The following is an 18,745-nucleotide window of genomic DNA, read 5'->3' as shown; positions in this document are numbered from 1 at the left end:
GGACCTGTTCCCTTAAGACATTGCAGTTTTCGTATAACTCCTTGTTTTTCTCTTCCAACAGATAAACTTTCTGCTCAGTATCAGCCTTGAGCTTCTTGAAAATGTCATTAAAGCAGTCCTGAGCAACAGTCACTACACTTTCTTGGATGAGCTGCTGCTTCCTGTCTTCCAGTTGCTGGCGGAGCAAGAGGTTTTCCCTCTGCATCTGGGCCAATTGCTCCTACGAGGACAGAGCCATAAAACCCCAGAATCATTATGGTTGGAAAAAACCTCCAGGATCCTCAAGTCCAACCACCACCATGCCCACCAAACCATGCCCCAAATTCCAAGTAATTTGCTCCACTTGAGCTGTTACAGAAAACTCCAGAGGATGTCTGCCTTAATCCCACTGCAAAAAAAACCTTTTTTCAAACGTTTCTTAACATGGCCAAACCCACACACGTTTTGCAGAGGCAGTGAAAGCATCAGAAAGGTGACAAAAATTCAAGACTTTTTCTCTTAAAAAGAAAAAGCCACGTTTCATCCAACAGATCAGCATGTTACTGAAAAATCTCCCTTTTCACTTGAATATGCATTTTGCAGGGGAAAAGATGCTTTTGACTGTATTGTTTGTTTGCACAGCACAACAGGAAGAACAACGGCAAAAAAACTGAAGGAAACCAGCTGGAAACAAAGCAGCAAAAGAAAAAATATCCAACATCATGACAAGGATTTTACACCATAGGAAGACTGGATCCAGCTCCACTTCAGACTCACTCTGCCTCTCCAGGACTCTCCCTTCATTATCCACTTACTGTTTTATTCATCATAGTTTTTAATACAATTTCACAGTTCATATTCTAATTAAAAAATATTTGGCTTTCCATACCTGCACCACAGAGTTTTCAATGGCATCCTTGATAACTTCTTTTCCAGCTGCTGCTGATATCTGGGAGGTACAGCCAGAGTGCTCACCTACAGTGAAAAACAGATTTTTATAAACAGCATGACTTCATACTACTTATTTACACCTAGAGTGCATCTTTAATGGTTGTGAGAAAAGGCTGAGAACAAAATAAAACATCGTCTAAAATTTGTGAGCTGCAGGAGTGAATCATTTTATGATAATAGCAATTTCACGTGCACCTCTGTGAATTCCTTTCTTCTGGAGCAATTTACATTTTAATGGAAAAAGGAGAGATTCTGAATTAAGGGCCACAAATACACCACTCCTGTTACTCCGAGGTCCATGATCTCTCACTCAGCCTGTGGAAAAATGGGGTTTCAGCTTTTCCTGGTGGCCAAGGAACATTTGTAGATAACACCACTGAAGGCACTACAGAGACAGGCATAAATTATCAGTATCAAGATGCTAGGAGGAAGCAAACACTGAGCTCCTATACAAGGAACCTCCACCACTTGGAGAGCAACACCCTTTATATTATAAAACACCATTTAATAGTCATAGAGAAAGAATTGCATCACTATTTCCCAGCTCCCTTCTCTCACCAGTGATGTCTCTTGAAGCTGCCTTAGGGATTTTAGAGTCACCATTACAAACATGGTGCTTCACAATCCAGGACTCTGGAGCTTTTTTCTCTTCTCTTTTGCCTCCCTTCTCCTGCTTTACTTCCTCTACAGGTGACTCTTCCTAAAAGAGATCAAGAAAAAGAAGATATAAAGGGGGAAGAAGGAAGCATCTTCTTTGCCTTTCAATGACTACTTGAAAAAGGCTTTTTCATGGAAAATTTGTTAAGCTTTGATTTACAAGGCCTCCAGCTTTTCCATGGAAATCTGGAGAAGGAGAAATAAATTCCTCCTGTCCTCAGTCTCAGCCCTGCTTCTGCACAGCCCCTGAGAAGCACTTTCCCACTTCAGCCCAGCTTCATTCCAGTTCCAGCAAGCTCTCAGGTGCTCCTGGATCTCCCTCCTCCCCTCCCCAGCCCCCCCATGGCCACCTCCCTGTCCTTCACCCAAAGTACCTCAGAATCCCAGGGAGAAGAATCCTCATCTTCCTGTTCCTTTGCTTCCAGGGCTGCTGGGGCACCTACACCCCAGAGAAGAAGAGAGACTTTGCTATCACTTCCCACTGCACAGCAGCTTCCAGAGAAACACCACCCAAAATCCTCACCCTAAAAGCACTCAAATCACCCAGAAAAAATCCTCCTTTTGGAGTCCAAAAATCTTCCTTGCCAGGGAGGTGTTCCCCTGGACCTTCCCAGAAGCCAGACACCCAAGCACTGCCTTTTAAAAAGCAGCAGAGTCTCAAAACTCCAAAAATCCACCCAAAGACACAAAAAACCCCTTTTTATTTCAGGGGATGGACATCTAAATCTCTTCTCCAGCAGATGAACACAAGGCTCAGGCTGGGTGGCTTCCTGGGCTGCTCAGACTACTTGCAGGGCTCTCCTTTAAGCCACCCCATGGGGCCTAAATCCTGAAGGATGCACTTTTTGGGAAAATGTGGATGCAAAGAAAAAGGGGCAAGGAGCTGGAGACCAGAGAGGAAACCCAAGGACAGCAACTCCTGGTTCCAGCTGGGCTCTGACTGCTCATATGATGCCAAATCAACCTCATGGGGAAATTCTGACAGAAAAGCACAAGATTCCTACATCTCAAGACAAGGAACTAAAAGGAACAAAAGCTGCTGAATCAGGGGAGGTTTAGGTCACACATCAGAAAATTCTTGGCAGCCAGAGGGCAGCTGAGCAATGCAAGAACCTCCCCAGGGAAGTGGTGACAGCACCAAACCTGCCGGAGCTCCAGAAGTGTTTTGGATGAAGCTCTCAGGTGTGATTCTGGGGGTGCCCACAGACACAGGGACAGGAGTTGGACCTGATGGGTCCCTTCCAACTTCTGATTCTATTTCCTAACTCAGTTCTCTCACCAGTGCTGACTTCTAAAGGTGCCTTGGGGACTTGAAGGCCATCATTGCCAACAGACTTCTTCACATTCTCAGATGCTGCAGGGCTTTGCAGGTCACCATTGCCTCCCTTCTCCTGCTTCTTCTGCTTTTCTTTCAGGTCTGGTAACTTTTAGGAAAAGAGTTAAATGGAAAGAAGCTTTTAAAAGGGCAGAAGCAAGCATCTTATTTGCCTTTCACTGACTACTTGAAAAAAGCTTTTTTATTGAAAAGAGAAAAGGGAAACTTGTTGAGCTTTCATTTACAAGGCATTCAGCTTTTCCATGGAAATCTGGAGGAGCAGAAAGGAATTCGTCCTGTCCTCAGCCTCAGCCCTGCTCCTGCACAGCCCCTAAGAAGCCATTCCCCACTTCAGCCCAGCTTCATTTCAGTTACAGTAAAATTCAGCTCTCAAAGTTTCAGAATTCTTATCTGCAAGGAACTCTCAGCATCAGCAGACTCACTGCACAAATCAGCCTAAATTTCAAGCATCACAGCAGAAAAATGCATTATTTCTATTTAAATCAATGCAAGAAAATGGAATCATCTTAAAACTAAAGATGCTGGCTGGCATCTCCAGCATTAGTGAGTGGCTTGAGCTGCCGCACTCAGGTTCCCCATCACTGCAGAATCCCCCTGCAACAGATGCTGAGCCAAATGAACAAGAAGAAATAAAATAATGTGACTGTATACCTATGTCTTTTGGCCCCAATACACAAATCTACTGCTTTCTCTGCCACAGCTACAGGTTTTTTAGCAAAATCTGACAGCAGAAGAAAGGCCAGAGATGGCTTCTAAGGAGAAAACAATGCTGGCTGGAACTTCTGTTTCTTTCAATCCCAGAGAAAACTTGCCTTCAAGAGATTTCTCAAGGACACTTCTCCTGTAAATGCACCATACCTTAGGGGTAAAAAGGAGTGAATCTTCAGAATCTTTCCAAGTGTTATCATTCATCTCAGTCTCAAAGCTCCTTAAAAAACAAAGCAAAATCAGTGCTGTGTCTCTAAAATCACCCCTCAAGCAAGTGGTAGGGGTTTGTAAAGTCTCACCTTATTGAGCCTCCTTCACAAAGGTCATCTGTGGCTGTTCAAAGATTAAATGACATGCTGACATTAGATTTGAAATGCCAGCAATTAAACAGTACACTTTAGAAACCTCAAAGAACAACAGGTCCCAGTCTAGAGTCTGAGGTGACAAAATGTTATTCATATTAAAAAAATTACTTCTTTAGGATCCTTCTAGGGCTCGGTGAGCTCCTAAGCATAGACTGGATTTTAACCACTCACTGAAGGAGCAGGGTGTTTGATCACAAAGCAGTGTAATTTTTTTTCTAAAAAATCACTGAGGGTGGAAAAAAAAAAAAGCATCATTACTGTTCTAAATCAAACTATGTTCCAGAAGAGACAGTACACACAGGCACTGCATTGCTTGTTGCTAACAGTGACTTCTCTGAGACAATTTTTCCTCAAATTTCCAATTTGAGGGATCACGAGGGTCAAACCCCTTCCTCTGCCTGTGATCCTGATCCGTGCCAGCCTGGATCTGTGTGTTCCTGCCTCCAGCTCCCGACTGCTGCCGACTCCAGGATTCCAGCCTGGACTTTCCCAGGGCTGCCCTGAAGCCTCGGCGGTGACGTGAGAGTTATTGGGGGGGAGGGGGAGGAACGTGGTATCAATTTTCCTGTATATTTGTATCTATTTAGTAATTTTTCCTATTTATCATTACTGTTTCATTAAAGCTGTGTAGTTTAGTTTCCAACCCATAACTCCCTTATTCTCTCTCCTTTCTTCAACAGAGGGGGATTAATAGTGAGCATCTGTTATTTCAGTTTAATTGCTGGCCCAGTGTTAAACCCTGCCAACAAATCACAACTGCCCTGACAAGGCCAAAAAGTCACAAATCAGCATGTTCCCAAACCACCTCAAGAAAAGTCCCCAGTCATTTTCCTCTTGAGCTCCTCCATAGTTAAGGATCCTACCTCCTCTGTCCACAGCAGGTGCATCCCAAAAAATTGGAGCAGCTCCTGCCTGCTCAGGAGCGATGACTATGCTGGTACCTTCTGCATCACACACAGGAGCTTCTCCTGTGTTCTCCTGGTCTGGTTTTTCTTTTATCCCTCCAGCAGCTCCTGCCTGCTCAGGAGATCCAAGTGCATCCCCTGCAGGAGCTTCTGCTGTGTCCTCCAGTTTTGCCAGGTACTGACTTACACTGCACAGAGAAAGAGAGGAAATAAAGTTGGTAAAAAGAACCACATGCTGGCACAACAGTTAACACCAATTTATTATCCCCCCTGCAAATATTTATAAAAATTCATAAACTCCTCAGTATTTGTCCTAATACACACAGAACTCACTCCAGCATTCCCTGCAGTCACATTCACCCTATTAATGCACATTCCCACCTTCCAAGTTATTAACTCCTGCTCAGAACATTTTCTCAGCCTCCCTTTTAGGCACGCATAACCACCTGAGAGAATCTCAGTGCTAACCAAAGCCCAGGTGACAGAATTGCTCTGGTAACCCCCCCCTTCCACCCTCCCAAAGGAAGATAAAAGGGGAATAGGGAAGAGAAACTTGAGGTTTACTGGAAGAGGAAGAGACCACACCACTTACTCTAATCATACTGGAAGAGAAAGAGACCACACCACTTACTCTAATCATAATGTTCAAAGTTTACCGTAAATGGCCATGGAGATCAGCATAATCCACAGCTATCCTCCCATCTTTGTCTTCATGGGAAAAATTGGCTCCGTGAGAAAGGAGAACTTTGACCAAATACATTTCCCCAACAGAAGCAGCAATCATGAGTGGGGTTCTGAAAGATTCAAAACATGCAATGCCATGGATCATTTGACACAGACACAGTCATTATTTTCATTCCTGCTTGCTCTCAGAAGAAGTATTTTCCCCTTTCCTTTACAATGAACACATTTGGATGAACACTCAAGGAGCAAACCAAAGTCTTTGCTTTCCTGGACCCCCTCCTCTTTCCTCAACCCCCTCCTATTCCTGGACCCCCTCTTATTCCTGGACCCCCTCCTCCTTCTGGATCCCCTCCTCCTCCTGGATCCCCTCCTCTTCCTAGACCCTGTCCTCCTCCTGGACCCCCTCCTTCTTCCTGCACCCCCTCCTTCTCCTGGATAAACCCCTCACCTTTCATGCTCATCTCGAGCATTCACATCAGCTCCTGCTTTCAGGAGATCTTCTAATATCTCCTCGTGTTCTTCAGTGATAGCAAGAGTTAGTGGGGTATAGCCCTTCTGAAAAGTCAGAGAAATGCATCATGTAAATAATCAAAGTAAAAAAAAAAAAAATCTGTAAAAGAAATATCGATGCAACTTTCTGAAAGGACTTCTTGAAGAAATATAAACATTTACCTTATTCTTGGCATCCAGTTTGGCACCATGCTTGATTAACTGCCCCACAAGGTTTTTACTACGAGCCAGGATGGCCAACTGGAGGGCAGTGTTGCCATCGATGTCTGCAAGATTTGGGTCGGCACCCTGCTCTAGCAGAAAAGTCACACAGTCTTGTTGTCTGAGCTGTACTGCCTGGGAACAACACACACACACACAAAAAAAAAAATTAAAAAAAAATTAAAGACTTCCAGAATTCACATTTCACTCCATCACAGCTTGACCAGCTTCTGACCACTGGGAAAGAAGAGCACTTTTCAAAGATGATCTGACAGGTGTGTTTCTGCACAGCTCTGCTTACAGAGTCCTGCCAGACACCTCTCCTTTCATGCACACTCAATAAGCCCCTCTTCCAAGAGCAGAACTTCTCCCACTCACCTTCATCAGGGGTGTTCTCCCAAAATTATCAACAGCATCCAACTGGCTGCCATGCTTTACAAGGAATCTGGCAACCTCTGTGTGGCCGTTGGCACACGCCAGATGGAGAGGTGTCCTGAGAATTAAACATGTGAGCTTAACACCAAAGAACCAAAGCTGTGGCACCACCCAGCCCGGGGCAGGAGAGACCTGGGGATACCTGAGAACCCTGCAGGAAGATCAGGGCCAAGTGGCAGCCCAGCACCTCCAGGAGCACTGGCGCCCACCCAGCAGCTCCCAGCACTGGAAAGCTCTCAAGTTCCCCCTCCCGGCTGACAGGGCACATCTTGCTTTGCAAGCAATCAGCTCCAAGGGGATCCCACACAAACCCTGCAGGGGGGATGCTCCCGCACGCCACCCGAGGTGTCCCAGCAGCGGCCCACAGCCCCTCACCGATTCTCCCTGTCGTGGCAGTCGATGCCCCAAATCTTGATCCACGAGTGCCAGAACCTCAGCCAGGACAGGTGGCCGTGGGCGGCAGCGTGGTGAAGCCTGTTCAGATCTTTCTCCTCAATCTGAGGGCCGCTGGTGCTGGCGGCAGCACCACGGGGCCACACAGGATTGTAACTGGGCAGCACAGTCCTGTAGCGACGGTGACGCTTCCTCCTGAAGAGCCCCATCCCGGGAGCAGCAGGAGGCACACGGCAGAGCCGGAAGGGTGGGGGTAAAGTACAAGGGAAGGGCAAAAACAGGGACAGGGGAGGGAGGAGACAGACGGGGATGAGGTGGATACAAGGGGAAAGGCAGGGACGAGGCGGGAGAAAGGAGCAAACCAACGGCAAGGACCAGGAGCAGCCGGAGAGACACAGCCCAGCGCAGCTCAGCACAGGAGCCACAACGGCAGAGTCGCCCCTAACGGCAGTTGCCAGGGGCAACGGGGGGTGCGGCCGAACCAGTTGCAGGGGGTGGGGGGGGGGGGAGGGGAAGGGGCCGAACCAATTCACAGGGGGAAGGGGGAGGGCTGAAGGAAAGGAAAAGGTTTAATCCTTAAACCTTGCATTGGTTTAAGCCTCAGCATTCATTCATTGCCACTACAGGTGACAATGGTCCCTTAAGTATCTGAGAGAAGCTGAGAAACTCTCCCTCACCTCTATGAGTCATGCAAAGTGGAAAACTCTCCCCCTGAGGAGAGGCTTTTTTATAACCAACTAAAAGGAGCAGCTAGAGAGGGTAAAAAAACCACCCTTCTTTTGAGGCTGGTGCCCAGCTGGCTGTACTGGGGATTCTCAGGGATACGCAGTTGCACTCTTTTTATTGGTGTGTGGTGGCTTTTGGTATCAAATACTGTGCTGAGAGCTGTCACCAGCTTATCCCATCTTTTCACAATCACTTCTTGTCTCTCACCACATCTTTAAATGGCAAACTAGCTTCCTCTGACTGCACAGAGCTCACTGCAAAAGTTCCACTGCCATTGTACAAGTACAGGTTGTTTCCCTAGACAAGTCTAACCCAGAACTAGAGGGAAATGGACATCTAGAATTCTCCTGGCTTACCAGGAATTCTGTCCTCCTTGGCAGGACAACTCTGGGGAAAAGGTTAACACAAACGTTAATCCTCACCATGCTACATGTGCCACACCCAGCTACACAGAAAATCATCTTACAGTTCCCTGCTGAAGTCCCCCAAAATTCAGCCCCATCTTGGGGTCATCTGAGAATTTGCTAGTGGTGAACTCAATCCCCTCACCTCAATCATCAATTAAACAGCACTGGGCCCGGCACTGATCCCTGGGGGACATCAATTGGATCAGCACTGTTCAGCACCACTCTCTGGGGGCTTCCAGAAGTTCCTACCCCAGCACAGAGTGCTCCTGTCTGAGCCCTGGGCTGACAGCTTTTCCAGGAGAATGCTCTGGGAACGGTGTCCAAGGCTTTCCTCAAGTCCAGGCAGACTCCATCCACAGCCTTCCCCTGATGATAAAAGGAGCTCAGGTTGGTCAGACAGGACCTGCCTTTCCTCACCCCATGCTGGCTCTGATCCCCTGTCCCTCCTGGAGCTGCTGTGGGATTTCCTTCCCCACCTCTTTCCCACAATCCCCTGGGAAAAAAACCCCTCCTCTCCTGGACTGTCCCCACCTGGGATGAAGTAGCCTCAGCTGGAACCCACCTGAGAACATCACACCCTAACCCTAACCCCTCCCTGCTCCTTGTTCCTGACCGGGCATCTAGATCTGCTCCTGATAATATCTTTTTTATTTCTATTTTTTTCTACAAATTCTTCCTGGCAATTTTCCTCCCCCAGCTTCCAGGAGACACCTCAGAAATTTACCCAGACCTCGGAATTTCCTCCCACCCATGACCTTCTCAGGCTCCCGGCTCACGTGCCTGACAAATAAACAAAAAAAATCAAACCCCCCCCCAAAAACCCCCAAAAAAGCGACCCCCAATTTTTCAGACTTTTTTACCTATCCCTCTCTTCTTGGAAACACAGCCCCCAGATACACACTCAGCCTCTTCAACAGCAGCAGCACAGTCAAGCTCTGCCTTCAGAAAGTACCTACGAAATGCTCAAAGCTTCTGCTTTTGAAGGCACCAGAGCTGGGAGCCCGAGCAGGGCAAGGGTGGAAATTCTGAAATTCTGAGGTCCAGGAAGCTTCCTGATGTAGCTCCTGGAAGGCTGGGGGGGGTTGGCTAATTGCTAGAAAGAATGTGGGGTGGAAAAAAAAAAAAAAAAAAAACTCGCAGCAGGGAGAAGCTGCCCCAAGCTTCCGATTTAAAGCCCGGTTAGGAAAACTTTTGCTGGCCCTAACCCTCACATGGAACCCTACCCACAGCACCACCACCAATCAGGTTACTATTTTCCTTTTGCACCAAAACCCACAAACATTTGACCCCTCGGTTGCTCTCTTGGCTTCTTAATTCAAAATTTCTCACGTCACCTCATAGCACAATTAAAACCAGCCTGGATTCATATCATTTTGAGGCAACATTATTATCAACTCTTTAGGAACATTTTAACAACTGTGAATACTTATAAAATAATCCACTTTCCTCTTCGGAGTGTGAAATATGAAACACATAGATTCGTGTGGATAAGGCACAATGTTGAATCAGGGGAATGAGATGTAACCTTTCCTTGTATAACCACAAGGCTTAGGGGAACAGGAAACAAGACATGCACAGTTCCTGTACCCTAAAAAAGGCTCCAGCGTACATCCTCTTGTGCTAACCTAAGCTGGTTTTGCTGCTGACTGCAGAGTGTTGCACAGGTAAGGGCAAAGGAGCTCATGTGCGGAATCGAAGGGTAACAAGAGGGGAAACTGAGGCAGACGCTGACTTCATCCAACGACCACCAGGTGGGGGTCAAAAAGACCCTCAGAGATAAAGTGAGCATGTGCCTTTGAAGGCCTGCCTCTCCCAAGAACTAATAAACATAATCCGGCCTATTCCTAGAACAGTCATGAATATGTATTAGAATAGTTATGAATATGTATTAAAGGTTGGAATATAAACCAAAAGATTAAACTTTTAATTTTAATTTAATTTAATGTGGAGACTCCCCACGCACCCAGCGTTGTTTGCTTTGCCTTTATTCGCTGAAATAAAACTAAGTCTCATTTGCTACTACCAGAGACTCAGCCATTTATCACAATGGGATGATATTGCCGTGGGGTTTTTTTCAGAATCTACATGCTCTTCACACTCAAAGCACAGAACTTTGATAGATTTTCTTAGTTACACCAAATCCTCAGGGGTTTTTAACAAAGAAACAAGAAAATAATAGTCTTGCTGTGCCCAGATAACTTAATTTATTCCTAGATTTCCTAACAGTGAAAGGACAGTTACTTTCTTTTGTGCTACATTGGGCCCTCTTCAGGAAAATTATTTTCTCAAACCTCCCTGGCCAAGCAATCAAATGAGTTCTGATAACAAAGGCATTGGAATGGGCTGTCCAGGGAGGGGGTGGATTCTCTGTCCCTGAAGGTTTTTAAAACAAAGGCTGGATGTGGCACTCAGTGCCATGGTCTGGTAACCACAGTGGTAGTGGATCAAGGGTTGGACCTGATGATCTCAGAGATCCTTTCCAACCCGGATGATTGTGTGACTCTGTGAAATATACCCTTGCAAGAGTGCACAACTCTTTTTAGAGAGAGGTTGCTATTTTGCAGCAGAGAAGAACATCAAGAGATCTATCAGAAGGATTTAACAAGCCACAAAACAGCAAGTCTTGTACAATGAAGATCACAATCTGAAATTTCCATGCCGCCTGTAGTTCAACTACCTTCCACCCAGTAAACCAGTGATGTTGATGACCCTTGATTTCAACATGAGATTATCCACAGGCAAGTGACTTCTCTTTCCTGGTACACACTACTGATTCTGTACTGCATTTCAGAATTTCACACCTGTGTCAAAACACCCTGGTGTTCCCACAGCTTCAGTGGCCAAACAGTTAAACTTCTTCTGCCTGAGTGCTCCCACCAGAAGTATTTAATATACTCAGCAATACAAACTCTCTAGAAGACAGTAGTGAAAGAGTAAGGTGTGAGGAAGTCTCTCTAAATTCACTTAAGAAACACTTCACTAACAGCAATGGTCTCAGGCTTAGGGAAGGCTGACAGGAGACAAGATTCTTAACTTAGTTGCCTGCCACCAGTGTCCAACCAGCCTCCAGAGTTCAGTATCTGCCACCATCTTACCCTAGAGATCAGTCACTATCCACCCACGTTAACTACACCAGGCCTGCATCTCTCCTAAGGAAGGAACTCTCTGTTCTTGTTAACTAAGCCAGGCTAATGCATGTGTAGCAGGAAGAACCTGCACCACTCAGCAACAGCCCAGCTCCAGTCCTAGCAGCACAGAGACTACAGCCCAACCTCCTGAGCACCCAACCCATCCATTCTACTCCAACTGCTGCTCCCAGAGCCCGCTGGGCACTGAGCACAGAGCTTTGAAGGCACTGAAGCTACATGCCCTGAATCCAGGTGTTCTTCCAGATACAAGGACATCAAGTTCTTTATACACCCACATGAGGCTTTGTTATCTGAAAAACTGCGGGGAAAAAACCTTACAAAAATTTCCTGCATCCTCCACAAATACTACACGTCACTTTTCCTACGCTCTGTATCTGCACTTCATGAATTTTGTAAAGTTTGCAAACAAAGCAAACAACGTATGGCTGCAGTGTGATACAATCCACACCGGCTTGAACTCTTTTTAGTAATTTAAGCTGACTGATCATTCAACACTAAATGAAACTACAGTCCCCAAGGAGCTTTCAGAAAGACCCATTTTCCTTCCTATTAATCCCCTGTCCTTGATTCTAGACTCTTTTACATTTGTTTAAAAGCTCAGTCTCTTCAAACGCCAACATTTTTGAGATTGGCAACCATGATTTATGACATGCACAACAAACCTCAATTAATAAATTCAATTTAGCAAAAGAGACAATCTGTGAGAAACAAAAAAAAACATTCTAAAAAAAAGGAGAGCTGGAGAGCAAGTGGAACTGGCTAGGCACAGCTTAAGTTAAGCCAGTTGTGTCTGCAAGGAAAAAAAGGAGCACTGCTCTTGGCCCATATTGCTGTCTTTCCTAGATGGGCAGGAACTGCTTCAGCTCCATCTTAGGCAACTTCTTCAGTCCAGTGACATCTGCAAGCAAACCTCTGAACAAAGCCAGGCCAAGAGCACTACTTCAAAACTGGGTTGTAATGACTACACCTGAATCGTCTGGACCTTGAATGGAATCAAAAGCTAAATACACCACATGTAAATATCTATTTATGAAACAGAGTTATTCTCATTGCGTATTTTATTGAAAAATTACAATTAAAACTAAGATTTATTTTGGACGTGTATGAACTAAAAATCAAGGAAGACACTTCTCTTCCCCATCAACAAAGAGCACTGGAATTTCCTCCGCTGGTTAACAATTTCTGACCAAATTCACCCTACAAAACTTTACAAATCATTATCAATAGATAGCAGAGAGGAAGAACTTCTCCTCAATTTGGGTAACAAAGGCAAGGCAAAGGAAAGAGATCAAATATCTGTAGGAATAGAAATGCCAGTCCTGGTAGTACAGAAATATACAGACACGGAAAGGAACAGAAACACCAACACACAGTGCTGCCATGCAGTCACTTTCCATATTTACATTTACTCAAGTCTGAGCCACAACCAGAGAATATTTACAATCATTTAGGTGCCCAGATCCAGTGCTTCAAAAATCTACTGCAATATTTCACTATCATCCAACCAGAATATCCAACACAGCAAGAGCAAAACCTAAAAACTCAACAATACCAGCCTCCCACTCTAATGTCAACACAGGACCTCTTGCCAGTATCAAATTAAAAGAACAGTAGAACAGCCCAAAACAATCCAACTTCCATTTAAATCAAAGATCAGTGGCTCTACACTTTTAGAGAAATTCTCAGACACATTCAGCATGTGGTATTTCTAACACATTAATTTTCAGGCTTCTAAGAGGAAGTGCAGTTTCATGCCCAGTGCTGTGTCAGTAGCAACTGAACTTGTCAATAGGAATTTCAGCTTCCTCTCTGACAGAGAAACTGAGGCAGGCTTTGTCTCTGGCAACACTGAAATGATGGCACTGCTGAAAGCAAAGGCAGAGCTCTGGCTTTGCATCTCCCCTTGCCTTTGGTGCCACCTCAGAAAGGCCACGCTGCAGGAAGCAGCTGGTCTATCACAGCTTAGTGTTGATGTCACATCCAGACAGGGCTTTAGACACCTGAGGGAAAAGGACACAAGTGATCTAAAGAAAAAACTACCAAAAATGGTGGGGAAACAGTACTTAAATATGTGACAAAAAAAAAAGAAAAATTGAATTAATGAACTATTTTCATACTTGCAGCCTTTAAATGCCTTCATTAATTCCTTCCCTTCCTTCATCTGTAAGAAATGATGTTACTTCAGTTTCTTCAGGTCTCCATTCCAAGCTATCTACATCTGAACAATTTACATTTTTTTATACGACCCCAAACTTGGATTCTAGCATATACTTCAGTTCACTATTCCATTTTGGATGCTTTTTGCTTGTTTTTCTTACCTTCTTGTTCCTCTCACTTTCCTAATTCCATCAATGCCCATGGCCATGAGATCCTTCCTTCCCCTCTCCTCCTCCACAAAGGAATCTCTTCATCATCACCTTCCTTTTGTAGATCAACACTTCATAACCCAGCCCCAGCTCCATACCTGGGGTAGAAAAATGTCAAGCACTGTTTTCCAGAGGTTCCTCTTGGTGATTTTGAAACAAGGGGTGCTCTCTGTCCACAGCCCATGTTGGATGCCTCTGTATTCACGGGAGCCCTACAAAGATACACAAGCAAGTATGAGCAAAGTAGAATGCATTCTCTCAGCATCCTCATTATGCTGGACATGCTCATTATTTTAAAAATTACGACTGAAACAATTTTCAGAAAGATTTTTATGATGTAGACTGTTATACTTGTGAGATTGCAACAGTTGTGCAGAGTAATCATAGTAATGAGTGTTCACTCCAGCTGAGTAAGAACTGTTCTGAACAGAACAGTACAAACTCTCTCCTGGGTCTAGCCTATCATTCCAAAGTACTGCTGGGTAACTGGCAGTCTCCCTTCTGAAAGTTCAGCCTGGAGTTTAACTCACCTACCCCAGCAGTGTCGTCTCCTTTGGGTCTGGTGTAAGAAGTGGGAGTTGGACCCCTCCATCCCTGGGTCCTCTCCTCTTCTGGGTAAACACACACTCATCTTTTTCAAAAGTATACTCTCCAGGACAGTGACCAGGGACTGGTCTAGAAGAAGAGAACATTGTTTAAAACCACAAATATATTAGGCAGATCCATGGAGAAATGACACAAGCAATGGCTTGCATTCCCTCCCCTGCTGAAACCACTCATGTCTACCTGGCAATACTGACAGCAGTCACAGGCTTGTAAAAGCTACCTTCAAACTGAGCTAAGAAACTGAATTTCATTTTCTTCACAGATTTGGGGGAATCTGTGCACTACTCTGCCTTACTGACAGCACTCCCTTTCTTTAATAAATCTCTTGCAGTTTCTGATGCTGTCACAGTGTTGTCCCCAAAGTGGGTCCATTACCTGGTGTGCCACAAGCACACACAGAGTCCAGATCTTTGACTTAATCCCCATTTCTGCACAGAAAGGGGAGCAGGTTGCTGTTCCACAAAGCAAGCTGCATTTCCTGAATCACAAGTGAGACTTTTATACCTAAAATGGTGAGAAAGGACTGGCCACCTCTAGGATGTTGTGGAGTCCACAGCTATGCTGCACACTCCTCAGGGTGAGCTGGGGGGGCACCCATCACACCCACATGGGGGATGAGCTGGGCTTCAGCAGGATTGGGTGGTGTTCCCCATTGCAGCCTCCGCCCCGGGATGAGTTGGGCTCTCTTGAAATATTGTGGGAGTCCACACTCCAGGGTAATTTAGATCACCTGGAATGATTTGGGGGTCAGCCATCATGTCCCCTGGCCCCCAGGATGGTTTGTGGGTTGCCAATTGCAGCCCAACACCACCAGGATATTTTTGATGTCCCCAATCAGAGCCCCCAGCCCCCAGGATCAGTTGGGGTTTCCAGGGATGGGGTTGAGTCTCCTCCACTGCAGCCCCCAAACCCCAGGACGAGTTTCGTTCCCCCAGGATGAGGTAGGGGGAGACCAAATCACAGCCCCTCCACCCTCCAGATGAGTTGGGGGGTTCCCAATTCCATCCCCCTGCCCCTGGGATAAGCTGGGGTCCCCTCTTGAATCCATGACCCTCTCCCCCTACCTTGGTCTGCTCACCCCCAGTTTGGGCAGTACTGGGATAACCACCCCCCTCCCATCACCTCCCAGTACAAGCGGGGGGGTGGGGGGGGCCAGAATAGTGGGGAGGGGGGGGTGACGCTCAGTGATCTTAGAGAGCTTCTCCAACTGTGACAATTCTGTGATTTTTGTGATCACTGAGATGGTTCCAGTTATGTTGGATAAGATCTCATTCCCAGTAGAAACTCCTCTTGCACTGGTAGCAGCTTTAGGTTTTTTACCAGTATGGAGGCATTGATGGGGCATCAAGGGTGGGGTGTTGATGGGTCAGCCTTCCAGGTGATGATGGTCAAGCCCCAGGCCCATGCAGCCATTCTCTGCACACAAGTCCCCTGGGGCTGGATGTCTGACACACGTTTAATAAAAGAACACAGCCCCAGAGATTTGGGCTGTTCATCTTCAGATGGGGGAAGGGGTGTGTGGTTGTGTGTGTGTGTGTGAGTGAGGAAGATCTGCTCTCCTATTTCATTTTTGCACCTCAGCAAAAACATTGCAAGATTTACCCTCAAGAAATCAAAGGGTAAGTGATGCAGAAGGCTCCAGCCACACATGTCCACTGACTCCCTAGAAATACGCAAGACCGCACCATCAGTCACACTGCCCTACCTGCTATAGAGGTGTCAGACCAGAAATGGTTTCAAGACAGAAAACACAACACAATCCAGCACAACCAAAAAAATCAACCTGAAGAAACCAGGTACACAAACCAAGGGTCCCTAATCAAACCCTAAAAATGAAAACAACCTTTCATCCTGCACAAGAAAAGACCATTCAGAACACAAGGAAAAAATAAGTTCATCCCAGGAACAACCCAGGCCAACAAACCCAGACTCTGTCAGGAACAAGAACATGCTCACCTAAGCTCTGGCATAGCACAACCTTGCAACCCCATAGCCCCAGCACCTGGAACCCCAGCATCCCATTGCCCCAGCAGATTGTAGCCCAAAGATACCAAAAAATGGAATACAAACTCCCTGGAGATCTCTGCCAGGGCCTTCAAGGTGGCCCCGGATCTCAGTGATCACAGCTTTGGAGTGGGAGCTGAACAGAGCCACCAACACACCACCAGCATCCAAAAAGTGCCTGGCTGCAACTGCCAGGGCTGAAAGGCTGAGGCACTCAGAGATATTGCTCCCATTCAGTCCCAGAGTGCCCCAGGAGAGCCCTGACACCCCCAAATCAGCCCTGGGACATGGACACCACAGCCCAGCTGTCCCCAGGGCTCAGGAGGGCTGTGGGGAGCAGGCAGGACATTTGGGGTGCCCCCAGTGCTGGCAGACAGCAGAGATGGAGACCCCAGGGGGAAGCCCAGGCTGCTGGGGCCTGGCCCAGCTGCTCATCACTGCTCTTCTGGGGCTCTGCCCAGCTCCCTGGCCCCAGCTCTTCATCCCTCCCTCTCTCTCCTTTGCCCATCACAAGTTTGGGCTTTCACTGGCTGTCTCCCTCTCAACACTTCCCAATTCCTCCCTGCTTGGTCTCAGAGCCATTGCTGTTTCTCTCTCTCTCTCTCTCTCCACCTCTTTCTCTCCCTCTCCTCTCCTGGCCTTATTGTCCCTCTCTCTCCTGCAGCCTCTCCCCTTTCCTGCCTCTCCCTCCCCTCTCCCTTCCTCTCCCCTCGCCCTTTCCCCTCTCTCCTGCTCCCTCTCCCACCCCTCTGTCACTCCCCTCTCCTGGGGCCTTTTCTGTCTCTCTCAGGCCCCTGGCCCGCCCCTGGCCCACTCTCTGTCCATCCCCCCTCTCTCCTCCTTCCCACCCTTCTCCTCTCTCTCCTTCCCTCCCTCTTTGCCCCCTTCCCCTCCACCTCTTTCCCGCTCCTCACCACTCGTTTTTCCTGCCTTCTCTCCCTGCCCAGATCCCCTTTCTCCTGCTCCCCCTCCCAGCTGGGCCGGGGTAGTCCCGGGGTCGGGCGGGCTCAGGCAGCAGGAGAGGAGGAGCGCCCCGGGGCATGCTGGGAGCTGTAGTCCCGGGGCAAGCAGGGGGCTGCCCGGCGGCCATCTTGGTTCCCGGGCCGTGCTGGCAGCTGCGGTTTCCGCACTCTCCCCATCCCGCAGCCGGGGAAAAACTCCAGGAGGGTGGCGGGGATGAGCCAGCAGCTCCTAAAAGCCCTCAAACTGAAGGAGGAAGCATGCAGAGGGGGGAGGGAAGCAAGGGCAGGTACCCTGGGTGAGGTGCGTAGAGAGGTGGTCGGAGCAGCTGGGGAGCAGGGCAGGAGAGCCACATGCATCCCAGGTAGAATTGAATCTTGCCAGGGATGGAAAGAGCAATAAGAAAAGCTTGAGAGGTACCTAGGTGGGAATAAAAGGAGAAGCCAGGAAAATGGAGGCCCTCTCCTGAAGGAAATGTCAGACCTAGCTCCAGAGGATAGTGAGAATGCTGAGGTTTTCCACGACTTGTTTGCCTCAGTCTCCTCTGGGAAGTGCTCATTGCCTCATTGCAGAGGCCACAGCAGGGGAAAGCAGGGCCTGGGACAACCAAGGAGCCCCCACTGGGGGAGAAGAAGAGGTTTGTGATCATCTAAAGAACCTGCAGGTGCACAAGTTTATGGGACCTCACGGGGTCCACGCACGGGTCCTGAGGAGCTGGCAGGTGCAGTTGCTGAGCCTCTGTCCATCCTATTGGAGAGGTGATGGTGGTCTGGTGAGGTTCCCACTGAGTGGAAAAAAGGTACCTAAAACAATTGGAGTGGAGGAAATAAAGAAGTTTGAGTTGGAGAAGTTAAGGAGGGTCTGTGGCCCTGAGGGGTCACTATTCCCTCCCCTCTCCTGCCCACACCCTATAGAAAGTCAGGCAGCCCAGCAGCCCAGCCCCCTTTCCTCCTGCTCCTTGCTGGGCTGCTGTTCCCCTCTGCTCCTTTCCCACCAGCTGCCACCTGCTCCTCAGAATCCACATCCATCGGGTGCTGGGAAGAGCCGTGGAGCTCCCTCTTGAGTCGGCCCTGCCACAGGGAGCCCTCAGGCACCCATTCCTGCCAGCATGGAGATGGGGTTGTGTGTCAGCTCAGGGAGCTGTTCCCGGGGGGAGGAGATCAGCCCTGGCTGAGCCTTCCTGCAGTCCCTGGCTTTGAGGAGGAGTGGAGTGTCACGGGAAGAAGCTGCCTGTCATTGTGGAGCAGGAGTTTTAGAGGTAAGAATACCTGTGTTGGTTGGTTGGTGGTTGGAGGTGGACTGCGCTGGAATTTTTTTTTCCCTCTTCTGTCCCTATTTTCATGAGGAAAAGGCAGCCAGTAGCTTTGCCACGCACACCTGTGATGTTTCAGGTGTCCCAACAT

General features: G+C 47.5%; 1 protein-coding gene and 1 long non-coding RNA gene across 7 annotated transcripts in view; one reads left to right on the top strand and one right to left on the bottom strand.

Annotated features, from left to right (window-relative positions):
• LOC139790699 (maestro heat-like repeat-containing protein family member 7) overlaps positions 1–18,745 on the top strand; it is a 90,843-nt gene that overhangs the window by 28,567 nt on the left and 43,531 nt on the right. The gene's annotated exons all lie outside the window — the stretch shown is intronic.
• Positions 29–1,576, bottom strand: LOC139790705 (uncharacterized). The gene is made up of 3 exons (XR_011723585.1): positions 1,489–1,576; positions 869–954; positions 29–220 (listed from the first exon to the last, which is right to left on the bottom strand). It is a non-coding gene; the product is annotated as an uncharacterized lncRNA (long non-coding RNA).

The sequence above is a fragment of the Heliangelus exortis genome, unplaced genomic scaffold, assembly GCF_036169615.1.
Source record: "Heliangelus exortis unplaced genomic scaffold, bHelExo1.hap1 Scaffold_131, whole genome shotgun sequence".
Classification (NCBI taxonomy): domain Eukaryota; kingdom Metazoa; phylum Chordata; class Aves; order Apodiformes; family Trochilidae; genus Heliangelus; species Heliangelus exortis.
The sequence above is the reverse complement of the archived record's forward strand: the minus strand, read 5'-3'. Positions and strand labels throughout refer to the sequence as shown.